Source organism: Rhinopithecus roxellana, chromosome 19 (genome assembly GCF_007565055.1).
Source record: "Rhinopithecus roxellana isolate Shanxi Qingling chromosome 19, ASM756505v1, whole genome shotgun sequence".
NCBI lineage: Eukaryota > Metazoa > Chordata > Mammalia > Primates > Cercopithecidae > Rhinopithecus > Rhinopithecus roxellana.
Genome location: NC_044567.1, coordinates 49,645,539 through 49,662,629, shown reverse-complemented (window position 1 = coordinate 49,662,629; position 17,091 = coordinate 49,645,539). Strand labels below are relative to the sequence as shown.

At 39.5% G+C, this 17,091-nt stretch overlaps 1 protein-coding gene across 2 annotated transcripts in view; it reads left to right on the top strand.

Moving 5' to 3' along the window:
- MYO1D (myosin ID) overlaps window positions 1–17,091 on the top strand; it is a 381,175-nt gene that overhangs the window by 77,543 nt on the left and 286,541 nt on the right. The window lies entirely within an intron of this gene.

The following is a 17,091-nucleotide window of genomic DNA, read 5'->3' as shown; positions in this document are numbered from 1 at the left end:
AGAGGGACTACTGTGCCACCCAGCCTGTGCCCAAAAGCTGCCTGTCTAGGTACCTGAGGTTTTTTACTAACACCTGGGAAGACCTTTCCTTAAATACATCAGAGTCTTCACACGTCATGAAAAGTGGGATAAGGAACTACATTTTTAAAAAAGTGATGCAGTGGGCCAGGCGCGGTGGCTCATGCCTGTAATCTGAGCACTTTGGGAGGCCGAGGCGGGCAGTTCACGAGGTCAGGAGATCAAGACCATCTTGGCCAACATGGTGAAACCCCGTCTCTACTAAAATACAAAAAATTAGCCGGGCGTGGTGGCAGGCACCTGTAATCCCAGCTACTTGGGAGGCTGAGGCAGGGGAATTGCTTGAACCCGGGAGGCAGAGATTGCAGTGAGCTGAGATCGTGCCACTACACTCCAGCGTGGTGACAGAACGAGACTCCGTCTCAAAAAAAAAAAAAAAAAATGATGCAGTGTACTGACTAGGTTTTCCGTCATTTTCTGAATTAGGCATAGTTATTTAAAAGTGACAGGATAACTGTTTAGGTTTCTGTCATCCAGAGACCCCTCCCATGGAGTGAAATACCTCAGTACCGTGTAAGGTAGAGAGGCTTCCTACCAGTATAAATTTGACGGTGGGAAGGGATGAAAATCTTAAGTTTATTCTATTTAGTTAAAGTCCTCAGCCATCTGTGTGATTTGTTTTTTAAAAGTATGTTTGGCTGGGCATGGTGGCTCACACCTGTAATCCCAACACTTTGGAAGGCTGAGGCCAGCGGATTGCTTGAGCTTAGGAGTTCGAGAACAGCTTGGGCAACATGGCAAAAACCCCATCTCTACAAGAAATACAAAAATTAGCTGGATGTGGTGGCCCACGCCTGTAGTCCCAGCTACTCAGGAAACTGAGGTGGGAGGATCACTTGAGCTCATGAGGCAGAGGTAGTGAGCTGCGATCATGCCACTGCTCTGAAGCCCAGACAACACCGTGAGACCCTGTCTCAAAAAAAAAAAAAAAAGTGTGTTTAATACTGTAATTCAGATGGTTTTTAGTATTATTTAAAATACATAATTGTTATCAATTCATATAATTGTGAATTCCTACTAAAGAGTTTTCTATATCAGGACCAGGTATCCTTCATTTTCCTGAGCAGTGTTGATTTATAAATAAGCTAACTCCCCAGTTAAGGTAAAATGCAGCTAACTACTTCCCTAGGCATGCCAAGTAGCCAAATGTTACCATAATGGGAAATCATTTCTAAATGGAATGGATGAAAAGGAATAAATATATAAATATTGAGCCCCATGTTGGAAAAATTATGTTTATTGTTGGTTGAAAGAGAATATCAGTGTCATTATTAATAGGTTATTTTCATTCTTATGTTTTGGTTTAAATCTGTGCCTGTCATTATTGGATACTCAGCACTGTTAAGGTTCTTGTATCAGTTTGAACCCCGAGAGCGTGCTAACAGACAACATGAGATGGTATGAAGCAACATGCTGTTTTAATGAGCGCCTGGGTGCAGGCGGGCTGAGGCCTAAAATGGCGTCAGCACCAAGTGAGGATGGGGCAAAGGTTTTATAGTCTCCTGTAAACAGGAAGTGTTGTAGTCTGACGTAACTGCTACGTTGTACCCAGGTGGCCTCTTTGTAAATCTTCAGGAGTGGATGTCTTCCGCAGGCTCTCTTCCTGCTTCTGCCGTCTTGCTGGCGCAAGCTGCTGGCCCAAGCTGCTGGCCCAAGTTGCACCTTGGGACTGGGCCTGAGAAGGGAGGAGTTATTCATCTCCTTAAGCTTTCAGGCCCTGGGGAGAATCTTACAAGCACTTCATAGTTAAATAATGCTGTTGTGATTTATTCATGTGCTGACGTTGTATAGCTTCTTTATCGTATTTTTTTAAAAAAACTGAATTGCATGGGACCTTAGTAGTTAACCTTTTATGGGAGGAAGGTATTGTGTTTGTGTCTATTTTCTTATACCGGGAAGGTTGAATCACTGAGGAACTTGATGTGATGAATTCAGTTAGTAAAAAAAAAAAAAAAAAAAAAAAAAAAATTCAATAGAACCCAGATATCTCCTCTCTCTTTAAAATCTTTTTCCACTTTTAAATGGGGCAGTGAAGTATGTGTTCTCCTTGCTGTGTTTGCCGGCCATGATGGTGGGGATATCTGCTAGCCCTTTCCGTTGCTGATGCTCTGTGTTTGCCATCCTCGGTGTTGTTCACTTTGTGTTCAGGGGATCAGGTTTAATTCCACTATGAGAGAAAGAAGCATGAGAAACGTCTTCACTTGAATCTCTCTCAGGTGTCTCAAACAGATTGCATAGCCTGTCTGAATCACAGTTGCCTCCTGTCCCTATCCTTATTAATGGAGCATCATGGTCTGCTCAGTAGCTCATGTGAGATACTTACCCTGACACTTCCTTCTTTCTTGCCTCTCATACCCAGTAAGTTATCTTCTCCAGTAGATTCTATCTCTATTCTTAAAGCGTGTCTACTTCTCTGTCTCTCCCCCTCTCCATCCCAACCAGAGACCCGTCATTCCTTTCTGGGACCAGCGTAGTAGCCTCCTAACTGGTCCATTAGCAGGCACTCAATTCCTTATACCCTGCAGCCAAAGGGAAGCTTTCAAAAAAGCAAATGTGATCAATACTTAAAGCTCCACCCTTAGATAAAGTCCACAAGCCCTAAGGCCTTGCGCTCTGGCCCTCCTCTCACACCTCCCTCCCTATGCTCTCTCTGCTGTGGTGTAGTCACATGCCCTGCTCTGGATTCCTCAAACACTTGTTGCTTCCCTCCACCAGTACAGTGCACATTCTGTTGGCTCTCCCTGGACCTCCATTTAGTGTCTGTCCTTATCATTGCCTGCCTTAGGGTGGAGATGAGTCTGCTGTTTATTCTTCTGCCTGTGGCTCCCAGCACAATGCTTGGAAACATGAGTGCTAATAACTAATGATTGATTGAATAAACAAATGGATACAAATACAATTAAATACATCAGTAACGTTTAAAACTAGGCATGCCTTAATAAATAAAAGAATTGTGTTTTGAAAAAGCAAGCATTACCTAAAAATGTATATATCAAAAACAGTTTTTTTCCATTGCAGAGAAAGGGTTAAATAATTCAACTAGGCATCTCCTGACTACATCTTCTGGTTAACTATCATTTGTGCAGCCCAAATGAAGAAATATTGCACCAGAAGAAGAAAACCAAAAGATGAAGTCACAAAGTCAGTCATTTAATCCACCACCAGTGGCCCTAACTAGTTCTTATGTCCTGTGGTAAGCCTAAGTATTTTTACTGAAGGCTTTTGGCCTTAGGGGTCCCCACGAACTGCTAGAAGAATGCTTTCTAAACATGATGCCAAGCTGGATCACCATTCGCTGTGCTAGAAGTAACCCTCACTGTGATGTTAAACAGAAACATAGCACAGATGCCGCATGCTGGACAATGGGACTCAAGTGGAGGAAAGATATTTCCTGCCGTTCTTATGACTTCTGCTATTGCTCATAATAAAAATAGGACTTGGTATTACTGTGCTGTTACCATGTACTAATTAGTGTGCTGAGCACTTTATGCAGAGTATCTCACTTCTTGTAACAATCCTCTGAGGGACAGGTACTATATCAGTTGAAGAAAGTGAGGCACAGGGAGGTTGAACAGCTTCCACACAATCATAGAGCTAGTCAGTGCTAAGCTGCAGCCAGATCCCAGAGCCCACTTTCTTAATCAGTACACCCCTTCCTCTGCTATCGATGGGCCTGGGAATGCCATATGCTGCACTGGTGGGCTGCCCTCTTCCAAGCTGGCAATTCTAGGCTTCAGTGTGTTAAGAAAAGGTCAAAACAAAGCATCCTTTTCCAAATCATTTTTAAGACAGTGTAAACCAAGAAGTGGTTAGAACTGTCTATGTGAAGATTATGTAATCACATAAATAATTCAAATGTCAAGCAATACAATTTTTAGGAAGTCTTCTTTGAAGCCTCCCACTCCTAAAGCTGGGTTAGGTATCCTTCTGTAAGCTTCCATGACATTCTTTCTATCTTTGTTATTGCCTTAAACCTTTACTGGAACAGAGAGTGAGAGTGAGAGAGAGGGGAATGAGAACAAGAAGGGAATAAGTTAAAAAAAAAAAAAAAAGCCTAGTTTTTAAACCCTCTATCACTGTGCTTACTGCATGGCATTGTCTGTTTATATAAGTCTTTGAATACAATAATACTATGTCTTATTCTTCTAGTAACTAGTAAGTGTCCATGTGCCAGGAACTATGTCAAGAGCTTGAGTGCTGCACTGGTAGGCTGTGGTGGTGCTTCTTAAGTGCCCTCTTCCAAGCTGTCAATTCTAGGCTTCAGTGTGTTAACAAAAGGTCAAAACAAAGCATCCTTTTCCAAATCATTTTAAAACAGCTTGAGTGCTCTTGACATAGTACCTGGCACATGGACACTTACTAGTTACTCAGATGTTTATAAATGCACACAATCAGTAACTGGCAGAGCCAGGGTTCAAACCCAGGGCTCCAATGCTGTATGACTCTAAAGCTCCTAATTGGAGGCCAAGGTAGGAGGATCATTTGTGGCCAGGAGCTCCAGAGCAGCCTGGACAGCATAGAGAGAACCTGTGTCTACAGAAAAATCAAAAAGTTAGCCAGGCATGGTGGTGTGCACCTGTAGTCCCAGCTATTGGGGAGGCTGAGGCAGGAGAACCACTTGAGCCCAGGAGTTTGAAGTTACAGGGAGCTATGGTCATACCACCACACTCCAGCCTAAGTGACAGAAGGAGACCCTGTCTCTAGAAAAATAAAAACAAAAATAAAATAAAGCTCCTGCTCTTTCCAACATATGGTCCCTGTCCATCTCAAGAACACACAGTCTAACAAGGGGATAAAACTCATCGACTCCATCACGTGGAAACCATGAGTTTTGCCAAGAGAAGCAGAAACAAGATGCTTTTACCCTTGGGAGAGATTCTCATCTAAGAACTGGCAAGGTGGGCTGAACCTTATTGAAAGTAACCTAATGAACATTGCATAAGCTAGGTGCATCTGTGAAGAAAGGGGTCAAAGTTTTGTGTATTTTCAAAATAAAACTCTGTCCTTTCTAAATAGGCCAGTATCGTTGGTTAAAAAACCCACACCCACAAAACAGAAACTCTCATACGTTATAAGCAGAAGTTTAAATTGGTACAGTCTCTTTGGAGACTAATTTGGCAATATAATTCATAAATTTTAATTGCTTATATCCTTTGAACTAGTAATTTGAATTCTAGATGTGTGTTCAGATATACATGCACATATGCACAAAGAAAGAGCTACCATTACATTTATACTTGCATTGTTCATAGTAACAAGACTAAATGTTCAATAGGGACTGATTAAATATATTATTATATAATCACCCATGAAATGGAATACTATGCAGCCTTAAAAAACTCAGCTTTTCTCTGTCTACTTGCATGAGACTTTTGCCAAGATAAACATTTTAATTAGAGAAAAAAAATGCCATTCATGCAAAAACAACAACTACTAAACTGTTTCTAAACAAATTTACAGAAAAACAGCAGCAGTGGTTGCCTCTGAGGAGGGAAGCTATGAGAAAGATGAGAGAAACACTTTTCACTGTGTATTCATTTACGTCCTTTGAGTCTTTTACTAAGAGTCTATCTTGCCTATTCTAAATTAATTAATTTACTATATAAAGAGGATTAGAAGTTGAATTTTTATTATCAACTTCTAATTTTTATATAATTTCGAATTTACAGAAAAGGTAGATGATACTACAAGAAACCCCCTTTTGTTCTTTACCGGTTGTTTACATTTTGCTCTATTTGCTTCTTAATTTCTATTTGTATATTTTTATATATGTATGTAGTTCTTTTTTGTAACCATTGGAGAATAAATTGGAGACATCAGGCCCCTATCATTAAATAATTCAGAGTGTGTTTCCGGGGCCTGTGGTGGGGTGGTGGGAGCGGGGAGGGATAGCCTTAGGAGATATACCTAATGTAAATGAGAAGTTAATGGGTGCAGGACACCAACATGGCACATGTATACATATGTAACAAACCTGCACAAACCAGAACCTAAGTTCTGTACCCTAGAACTTAAAAAGTATAATAAAAACAACAGCAACAGAAACACCTTTGGCTGAGAAAGAGAGGGAAAGAGTTTATCCAATAACTACACAGGATCAAAGAATCTAGGAGGTCTCTATGAGATGTTTTTTTCTGGAGCAGGCACTGTATCTCGCTTAATATTCAACTGAAAAGTCTTGGTATGAAGGACATTCCCTTATCCATTGTTGGTCACTGCTGAAGAGATGAATATCTTACTCCATTCCATGTCCCTGTAACTCCACTGATAACTTTTGTTTAGAACTCAGTGCCAGGAAACAGTTGTTTCTTCTGAATAAATGTGCTCTCTTTCTTTCATCTGACAGTAAAAAAATAATAATAATAATTCAGAGTGTGTTTCTTAAGAACAAGGACCTTCTCTTACAAAACCACAATGCAATGATCAAAATCAGAAAGTGTAATTTTGACACAGTTCTGGTTTCTAATTCATAGCTGATGTTCAGATTTTATCAGTTGTTCCAATAATATCCTTTTTTTTTTTTTTTTTTTTTTTTTTTGCCCAGGCTAGAATGCAATGGTGTGATATTGGCTCACTGCAACCTCTGCCTCCTTGGTTCAAGCGATTCTCCTTCCTCAGCCTCCCGAGTAGCTGAGATTACAGGCACGTGCCACCATGCCCAGCTAATTTTTGTATTTTGGGTAGAGATGAGGTTTCACCATGTTGGCCAGGCTGGTCTCAAACTCCTGACCTCAGGTGATCCACCCGCCTCAGCCTCCCAAAGTGCTGGGATTATTGGTGTGAGCCACCACGCCTGGCTCATTGCTGACATGATTTTAATGCTCATGTGATCCCAGATGGGTGCAGTGAAAGTCCATTCAAGCTAGCTCCTGTGTCCTTTTGACATGTGCCTTTCCTACTTTCTGGCTCAACAAGATAGTCCAGGATCATTTTGTACTTTCCCTGTTCCAGTGATAGAATCCGCTTTTCTTTCTTCAAGGAGCCCTGAGTCCTTTTAGTTAAGAAAAATGGTATTTCCAAGCCTGTATTTGGTGTTAATTGTTTCTCTAAGTGGACAGAGTTAGGAGACGTGTGTGTGTGCATACCTATCTCTTCCTCTCTACCTCTTCTCTCTCTTTGCCCCCCGTATACTATGAGTTTGTACTGATTCTTCCAATTCCAATTGAGCCCCAGTATATTTTGTAGCCTTCTTCTCCAACAATGAAAAATCTGTCTCAGAAGCTGAGTTGGAGTAGATACCATTTGATTTTATTTTTCTAGAATAAAAGTTGCTATTTATATCGAGATTATGTGAAGTTGTCCACATAGAGAAGATGGCTTGGAAGATAAAACGTGAACAAGATAGATATGTCCTCTATTCCTTTGCAGACAGACAAGAAACAAGTAAACAAAAAACAACTTGTGACCGGTATTACAAAGGAAACATACAGGTGTGGAATGATGAGGGATAGAGGAATTTTGATGGATAAGGAACCTGTGTGAAATTTAGGAGATAAACAGGTGTGGAATGATGGGGTTAGGAGAATTTAGATGAGTAAAGGCCAGTGCACACAGTAATCAGAGATAGATGGCATGAGATGAACCAATATCTGCGTGTCAGATTGGCTTGAGATTAAAGTTTCCCATTGAAAAGATTTAAGGCTCGGAATGCAAAGTAAGATAAGATTTATATTTTAAGACCATCCTTGCTACTGTATGGAGAACGGATGGAGAGTGATTTGGGCAGATCAGTTAAGATGATACCTATGGCAATGAAGATACCTGAGGCTGCATATTTTTGCTAACACCGTTCACTATCAAAACTCTTGCTCTATATAGGTGAAGAAGCATATCTTATTGATTTGATTTGCATTTCTTTATTTGTAAGGAAGAACAAGACATTTTTATTGAATTTATTTTAGTATAACTAGTTTCATTCCTACGGTTATTGTAACAAATTACTGCAAACCAGGGGGGCTTAAAATAAAGAAGTGTATTGTCTCACAGTTCAGAAAACTAGAAGTCCAAATTCAAGGTGTCAGCAGAGCCATACCCCCCAAAACCTTCCAGGGAGATACCCTTCCTGGCCTCTTCCTAGCTTCTGGCAGTGGTCGTCAATCCTTGGCTTGGCTTGACTTGTGGCTGCATTCTTCTAGTCTCTGCCTCTATGATTGCACAGTGTTCTCCCTGTCTCTCCCTTCCTGAGACATCTTTCTCTTTTTATTGGTTTAAGGTCCACCATAATGACCTCCTCCTAACTTGATTTCACCTGCAAAAACCCTATTTCCAGATAAGGTTACATCCACAGATACTGGGGGTTAGGATTTCAACGTATCTTTTGGGAGAATACAGTTCTACTTGTGACACTAATAACCTGTGTTTTTTATTTTTCCAAGTGACTAGTCCATTTTCTAACACTGTTTATTGCTGTTTATTATTGGTATATTTATTTACTGTTTTGAAATGTTACCATTATCAGATACCTCACGTCTATGACAAACTCACAGTCAACACCATACTGAATGGGGAAAAGTTGAAAGCATTCCCTGTGAGAACTAGAACAAAACAAGGATGCTCATGTTCACCACTTGTATTCAGTATAGTACTAGAAGTCCTGGCCAGAGCAATCAGATGAGATGACAGAAAAAGAAAGAAAGAAAGAAAGAGAGAGAGAGAGAGAGAGAAAGGAGGGAGGGAGGGAGGGAAGGAAAGGGAAAGGAAAAGAAAGAAGGAAAGAGAGAGAGAGAGAAAGAGGAGAGAGAAAGAGAGAGAGAGGAGAGAGAAAGAGAGAGAAAGAGGAGAGAGAAAGAGGAGAGAGAGAGAAAGAGAGAGAGAGAGAGAGAGGGAGGGAGAGGGGGAGAGGGAAGGAGAGGGGGAGAGGGGGAGAGGGGGAGAGGGCATCCAAAAGAGCATCCAAATTGGAAAAGAGGAAGTTGAACTGTCGCTGTTCACCAGTGATCTGATCATATACCTAGAAAACCCCTAAGACCCATCAAAAAAGCTCCTAGATCTGATAAACGAATTCAGTAAAGTCTCAGTGTACACAAATCAGTAGCACTGCTATATGCTGACAATGGCCAAGTTGAGAATCAAATAAAGTCCCTTTCACAACAACTGAAGAAAAAAAAAAAACTTAAGAATATACTTAACCAAGGAGGTGAAAGATTACAAGGAAAACTACAAAGCATTATTGAAAGAAATATTAGATGGCACAAACAAACGGAAACATATCCCATGCTCATGAATGGATAGAATCAGTATTGTGAAAATGACCATACTGCCCAAAGCAATCTATAGATTTAATGCAATTCCTATCAAAATACCATTATCATTCTTCACAGAACTGGGAAAAACAATCCTAAAATTCATATGAAACCAAAAAAGAGCCTGCATCACGAAAGCAAGACTAAGCAAAAAGAACAAATCTGAAAGCATCACATTACCTGACTTCAAGTTATACTACAAGGCTATAGTTACCAAAACAGCATGGTACTGGTGTAAAAATAGGCATGTAGACTAGTGGAACAGAACAGAGAACCCAGAAATAAAGCCAAATGCAGCCAACTGATCTTCAACAACTGGGGAAAGGACACCTTACTCAGTAAATGGTGCTGGGAAAACTGGAAAGTCACATGTGGAAGAATGAAACTGGGTCCTTATACAAAAATCAACTCGGGATGGGTCAAATACTTAAATCTAAGACCTGAAAGCATAAAAATTATAGAAGATAACATAGAAAAACTCTTCTAGATATTGGCTTGGGAAAGAATTCATGACTAAGACTCCACAAGCAAATGCAACAGAAATAAATAGGTGGCACCTACTTAAACTAAAAAGCTTCTGCACCGCAAAAGAAATAATCAGCAGAGTAAAAAATCAAAAAATAGTAGATACTGGCATGGATGCAGTGAAAAAGGGAATACTTTACACTGCTAGTGAGAATGTAAACTCACCAGTACAACCACTGTGGAAAACAGGATGGAGAACTACCATTTGATTCAGTAATCCCACTACTGGGTATTTACCCAAAGGAAAAGAGGTCATTAAGTGAAACAGACACATGCACACACATGTTTATAGCAGTACCATTTGCAATTGCAAAAATATGAAACCAACCTAAATGCCCATGAACCAACGAGTGGATGAAGAAAATGTGGTACATATTCACCATGGAATACTACTCAGCCATAAAAAGGAACAGAATAATGTCTTTTGTAACAACTGGAATGGAGCTGGAGGCCATTATTCTAAGTGAAGTAACTCAGGAATAGAAAGCCAGATATCGTATGTTCTCATTTGTAAGTGGGAGTTAAGCTATGAGGATGCAAAGGCATAAGAATGATATAATGGACTTTGGGAACTTGGGGGGAAAGGGAGTGAGGTAGGCGAGAAATAAAAGACTACATCCCAGGCCAGGCGCCATGGCTCACTGCTGTAATTCCAGCACTTTGGGAGGCTGAGGTGGGCAGATCACGAGGTCAAGTATCGAGACCATCCTGGCCAACATAGTGAAACCCCGTCTCTACTAAAAATACAAAAATTAACCGAGCCTGGTGACGCATGCCTGTAGTCCCAGCTACTTGGGAGATTGAGGCAGGAGAATCGCTTGAACCCGGGAGGTGGAGGTTGCAGTGAGCCGAGATCATGCCACTGCACTCCAGCCTGGGCCACAAAGTAAGACTCAGTCCCCAAAATAAAAAAAAAGACTACATACCTGGTACAGTGTACACTGCTGCTTGGGTGACAAGTGTACCAAAATCTCAGAAATGACCCCTAAAGAACTTACCCGTGTAACAAAAACCCACCTGTTGCACAAAAACCATTGATATAAAAAAAAATTAAGATTTTACATATGAGATAATACCAAAAAAATTAGTTTGCTGACTTTTCTCCACCTTTTCTTCCTGTCCCCTTCTATTTTCAGTAGTGTCCATTCTCTTTATGTCTTTTAATATGACTTTTATTGCCGTGGATTCTTTTTTGTCTCTTCTGATTTTTTCTTGAGCTCTTCTAGCTTTTTCTCTCTTGAAAACATGATTTTAAACACAATTTCTCCTTTTACATGATGCCTTCTTTGATATCTTATTTTAGAGCGCTACATTTTCTTTGTATTCTTTGCTTTCATACAGAATGTTCTTTCATAATTTTTCTACTTTGTGATGTCTTTTTTGGGAGGGGGGTATGCTTGGTCTGCCTTTTGCCTGTCAGATGTTTTACCCATTACCTACTTTTGTTTTTTCTTTTCTTCTAGCATCTTATCATGTGCCCCATTCTGGTTCACTTCTAATGACCGTCTTTTTTTTTTTTTTTTTTTTTTTTTTTTTTGACGGAGCTTTGCTCTTTTGCCTAGGCCGGAGTGAAGTGGCGTGATCTCAGTTCACTGCAATCTCTGCCCCCTGGGTTCAAGAGATTCTCCTGCCTCAGCCTCCCAAGTAGTTGGGACTACAGGCCTGTGCCACCACGCCCGGCTAATTTTTGTATTTTTAGTAGAGATGGCGTTTTGCCATGTTGGCCAGGCTGGTCTCAAACTCCTGACCTCAGGTGATCCACTCACCTCAGCCTTCCAAAATGCTAGGATTACAGGCGTTGGCAACTGCGCCCAGCCTAATGATTGTCATCTTTGAGTGGGTATGGTTCATTCTGGGTTGAGAAACAAAATACACTGAGTTTGGTGGTCTGCTGCTCATTCCCTGTCTCACCAACTCTCTGCCCTGAAATGGCAAGAAGCTTGCCTGACTGGAAAGCAAGTTCTCTCTGTATGCCTGAGACTTCTGAGAGGTGATTTAGCATTACCTCTTTTCATTTATCAAGATCATCTGCTGCAGAGCCACTGCACTTTTTCTCTTTTGCCTCACCACTCTGACAGCCTGTTTTTTTAAAAAAAGGAATTTCTAGTTATTTCTTTATTTAACCTTACCTTACATATACTTAGAAGTGTCAAATGGGACTTATTTTGTTCCAAAGCCACCTGCATACTGAGACCCTGACATTCTTAGCAGAAGACTTTCGGTTTGGCTACTCAGGAACTGCAGCCTACTTCTGGAGAACTCTCCTCCAATGCCTGAGATTTGGAGAGACATACATTCACTCTTAGCAACCTGCCTCAACTAGGTCTGGTTTTCATAGCTTTTCACAATCTTTCTTCATAGATTGTGGTTCAGAGTTGTAGCTAGTTTTCTTGTTTCATCATAGGTGATGTCTTTTTCTGTTTTTGTTATTCTTGTTGATTTTCAGAGGGTAGAAAGGGGGCCAAGATGTCATTACTTTATCCTCCTTAAATAGAAGACCCTTGAATGGTATTTGAAGTGATACTAGACTCAACCCTAGAGAACTGGAATATTTAGAGATCACGGAAAAAGAGGAGCCAGCAAAGGAGACTGAGAAGGAAAACCAGAGAAGTAGAAGGAAAATGAAGAGAACGTGGCTCAAAGAAGCCAATAGAAGAGTGCATTGAGGAAATGGGAGTCAGTGTTGAATACTGAGAAATTAAGTAAGATGAGCACAGAAAACCAATGAGTGAGAGTTTAGCAATTTGGGCAGTTTGGTCAAGATTTATTGAAGTGCTGGAGTGGAACCAAAATTGCAGTTGTCTGAGGAGATAATGAAAGGCAAAAAAAAAAAAAAAAAAAAAAAAAAAAAAAAATGGCATGGGTAGATGGACACCTCCTGAGAAATGGGAATGTTCATGGTAACTTAAGATTCCGTTTAAATTCAGAAAAGGAAGGAAGACAGGCCAAATCAGTGTGATGAAGCAATACCTATTCAGAAAGTGTATGTTCCTCCTGAAGTAAATGAATAATATTTATGAATAAGATTTTATTAATACCGTACCTAGTAGACCATTCACAGAGAATTTTCTTCCTGATTATAATTGGTTCCATATATTTCAAGAAGTCAACCAAGGATAACACTGAATTCTGTTAGTGAGTGAATCTAACTTAGAAGCTTCAGGAGTACATTTGAGATATAGTTATCTGAAATAAATTCCTTTTTCTCTTCTGCCTAACTCAAAGTTAAATATGTTTTTGTCCCTTTTGTTCAGTAAGTTTTAAGATTCTGTCCAGTTTCCCCATGAAACAACTCCGATTTCTCTTTCCTCATTTCTTCTACCATTCCCCTCACTGAGCACCTTATTGATGTCTTGAACTAGAAAAGTCTTCACCGATTCCTTGTTTCCAGTCACATCAAATATAAACTCCCTCAAACGTAAACTCCCTAAGCCTGGCTTTCATATCATATCAAATCTGACCCCCACGTACCTTTCCAACTGTTCCCCAGCATTCCTTATCACAGTCTTCTACTCTGACTGAGCCAACCACATTCCTGTTCTCCATACCCCACTCTTCCCCGCAGTGTCTTATTTTTCTGTGGGGTTGTGCATGTAGTCTACCGGTGACTGATCTGAAGGAGCTGATCGCATCTTGATTTCCTACTATAGATGGTTCTGTATATAAGTAACATGTGCAAATTTACAAGGCTACTTTAAAAAAAAAGTTTCAGAATTCTTGTACAGTGAACTATTGTTTGCCAAAGGCAGTATTATACCTTTATATTTTCTTCATTACTACTCACTAATTCAAAACTTTTTAGAACCTCTTTGTTTCACTTAGAAGCCAGTGAAAATATATGTCCCTTTTAATAAATATTTTTAAACTTATTAGTTTAAAAAATCAATTGCTATTAAGCTATGTTACTATTTAGGAAGTTCTAAAAAGGAAAACAAAAAATAGTTAACAGAGCAAAGACCATAAAATTGATGTTGGAGGTGGAGTATTAAGAGTGACTTCATAGAGGAACTGGTGCTTAGGCTTTTGAAGGAGAGGGAATCTGGCAAGCACATGGGGACGAAGGAACCAGGAAAAGGTATATGAGGCAGAATGAACTCCATGGGCAAAACCATGAAGGCATGGTGCTCTTGGGAACTGTAAATGCTCATTAATGAGAACAAGAGTAACAGAGACAGAGAGAAGTGGTAGGGGAGGTTTTGGTGGGTGGAAGTGTTGTTGGTAGACAGAAGTCAAGAGAAACCTGGAGGCCAGACCCTGTATGCTCTGCTATGGAGTTTGGGTGTTATTCTTAGTGTTCCTCATTAAAAGTGGTTTATTGGGATAATCTTTGTCACTACAGTACATGCTTTTATTACCCTACCTATCATACTATATTGTTGTTATTTATGTACACTGCTTTCCTGTTCTCCTTTTTTAATTCCTAGGGTTTGACCCAGCACAAAATAGATACTGAATACATTTGAAGAATAATTATAAAAGTTTGTCATAAAAGGTTTGCACACAGAGGTCATAGGAACACCTTCCTTGGTATCTTGTAAAAGATGATAACATCCTATTTGTCATCTAGGATAATTACTGTAGTTCTTCCTGGAGGCAAACAGAGTAGGGGACTATGTTACCTTAGTGCTTACTTCATACCCTACGGCTTTCCAATGCAAACTGAAATTTGAGTTACTGTTAAGGTGTGTACTGGCACCATCTAGTGGTGATTTTAAGACCCAACCAAATTGAAAGTTTTGTATTTGATAACCAAACTTAGAATTTCAAGTAAAATGAGCGTCTAACGTTTTGTGAATTGCTGAAGCATTGTATTTAATATCATATTCTGTTAATTTTTGCCACTATCTTTGAGTTAACAGTTATGCATTCAATTATTTTCTTAAGACATGAGATCTTGCTGTGTTGTCCAGGCCAGACCCAAACTCCTGGGCTCAAGTGATCCTTTTGCCTCAGCATCCCAAATAGCTGGGTCTGCAGGCATGTGCCACTATGCCCAGCCCTTTAATTATTTCATACATGGTGCCTATAGGTTAATAGAAAATATTTTATTTGTAATAAAATATTATTTTAGAGCATAATGGTCTATTAATGGCTTTAAAAAGTATCCAGTGAGAAAAAAGGTACATCATTGGACAAACGTGGAATCTTACAACAATATTCTAATCTCATACATTATTTGTTGTGTCTCTTAGTTGCAGAGTTCCAGGCTCATGAGACATCCTTCTGCTTTTCTTCATTTTTTTTTTTTTTTTTTTTTCTGTTTGGACAGTGCTTCTTCAAAACTAAAGAATCATCCCCTTTTGATTATTTTCCTTGGAGATACTTGAGCATGTACTGCAAATTTGCAGGTTGAGCCAGAAAAACTTGCATAGTGAATCTTAGCTTCTTATTATTTTTGCGAGTCTTTGAACAGTTGTTATATAGACATTTTGCTTGTGACCTGTAGTTGACTGACAGCTGAGTCAGGGAGTTGGATTTTTTTTTTTTAAGACAGAGTCTTACTCTGCTGCCCAGGCTACAGTGCAGTGGTGCGATCTTGCCTCACTACAACCTCCACCTCCCAGGTTCAACCAATCCTCCTGCCTCAGCCTCCCAAGTAGCTGGGATTATAAACATGCACCACCATGTCCAGCTAATTTTGTATTTTTGGTAGAGATGGAGTTTCACCATGTTGCCCAGGCTGATCTCAAACTCCTGGCCTCAAGTAATCCACCTGCCTTGGCCTCCCAGAGTGCTGGGATTACAGGCGAGGGCCACTGCATCTTGCCAGGGAATTGAATTATGATAATTGAATTCACTCATTCCTCATGTGTAAGGATTGTTGTGATTTCAGTAGCAATGTTTATAAAACAAAAACATTATTTAAAAATCTCCATTATGCATAACATAATCAGAAGCATACAATTAATGATCTTTTTTAAAAAGTACTTATTCAATGCCAGTAGGTAGAGGGGTATAGTTGTGACCATTTTACAGATGAAGAGGCTGAAACACATGGAGGTTAAGTAGCTTTCACAAGGTATCACTGCTATTGAGTTTGCAGTGTGAGCATTCAAACCTAGATGTAAAGGACTCAAAATCAGTGCTTTAGGCTACCATGTAAACTTCCTAACAATTGAGAGGATACATAGAAAACCCATAGTAGAAAAATGCACCAAAAACCTTGAAGTAGTTAATAACTCTTAAAATACTCTAAATACTTGATAAAAATCTTGGCTTCTATTTATTGTTGAAATTATCAACATCTGTTTGTTTCCATTACTAATTATAGTCAACAGCCTTCATTCCAGCTTAAAGGAAATTAAAGGTTCTTGCTCTTTGGTCCCAAATGCTTAGTTATTTCTCCTGCTCCACCAGCCATGAAGCAAGCGTGCTTAGAGACATGCTGTCTGTGAACCAGCGTTTTGCCTGCCAGGGCACGCCCTTCGCTCAGTTCTTGGATGTGAGAGAGATGTCTACCAGTATCTCTCAGCTGGTAGAGCGTGTTGGTGGCAACCGCTTGTTATGTGGAAACATTGAAGCTCTGGGTCACATTTGTTTCTATGTGTGGATTACTGTGTAAAAACAGTGGATATGTATGGGTTTTCTAAATTTTATATTTAAAAATTTTGTTAAATAGACACACAAAGTTGCACAATTGCAGTCATACCATACCTACTCAAGCTTTGTATTCCTTTTTTTTTTTTTTTTTTTGTCCTGTGGCCTCTTCTCACCTGCCCATGTGGCCTTCCTCTTTATTTCTCTCCTTCCACATCACCTGTGTGTATAAAATGATGCATAAAATATAACATGTATTCTTCCATATTTTTTCATGCTTATGTACTCATTTATAAAATATATCTATGTACAGATACAAATACATATGTGATTAGATTTTTAACCCTATTTTATGGGGGAAAGGTAGAATCGTATTATGTATACTTTACAAATACATATGCCTTTCAACCAGCTGTTCCATTCCTGAGAATCTATACCACAGAAGTAAAAGCACCAATCTGTAAGATTATGTATCAAGAGTGTTTTCTGCAGTATTGTTCATAGAAGTAGAAAGGAACAGGAATTATTGAATATGTAATGATATATCTACACCATGGAACTTTAGGCAGTCATAAAAAAACAAATTTGATTTATAGCAGAAGTATCTCCTCCGCCATTCTCTCTGTTATGGATTTTACTGTTTATATTCATTTACTAACATTTTAGTGAGGTTCAAGAGGGAGGAAAAAAAATAAATGTATATGACAGT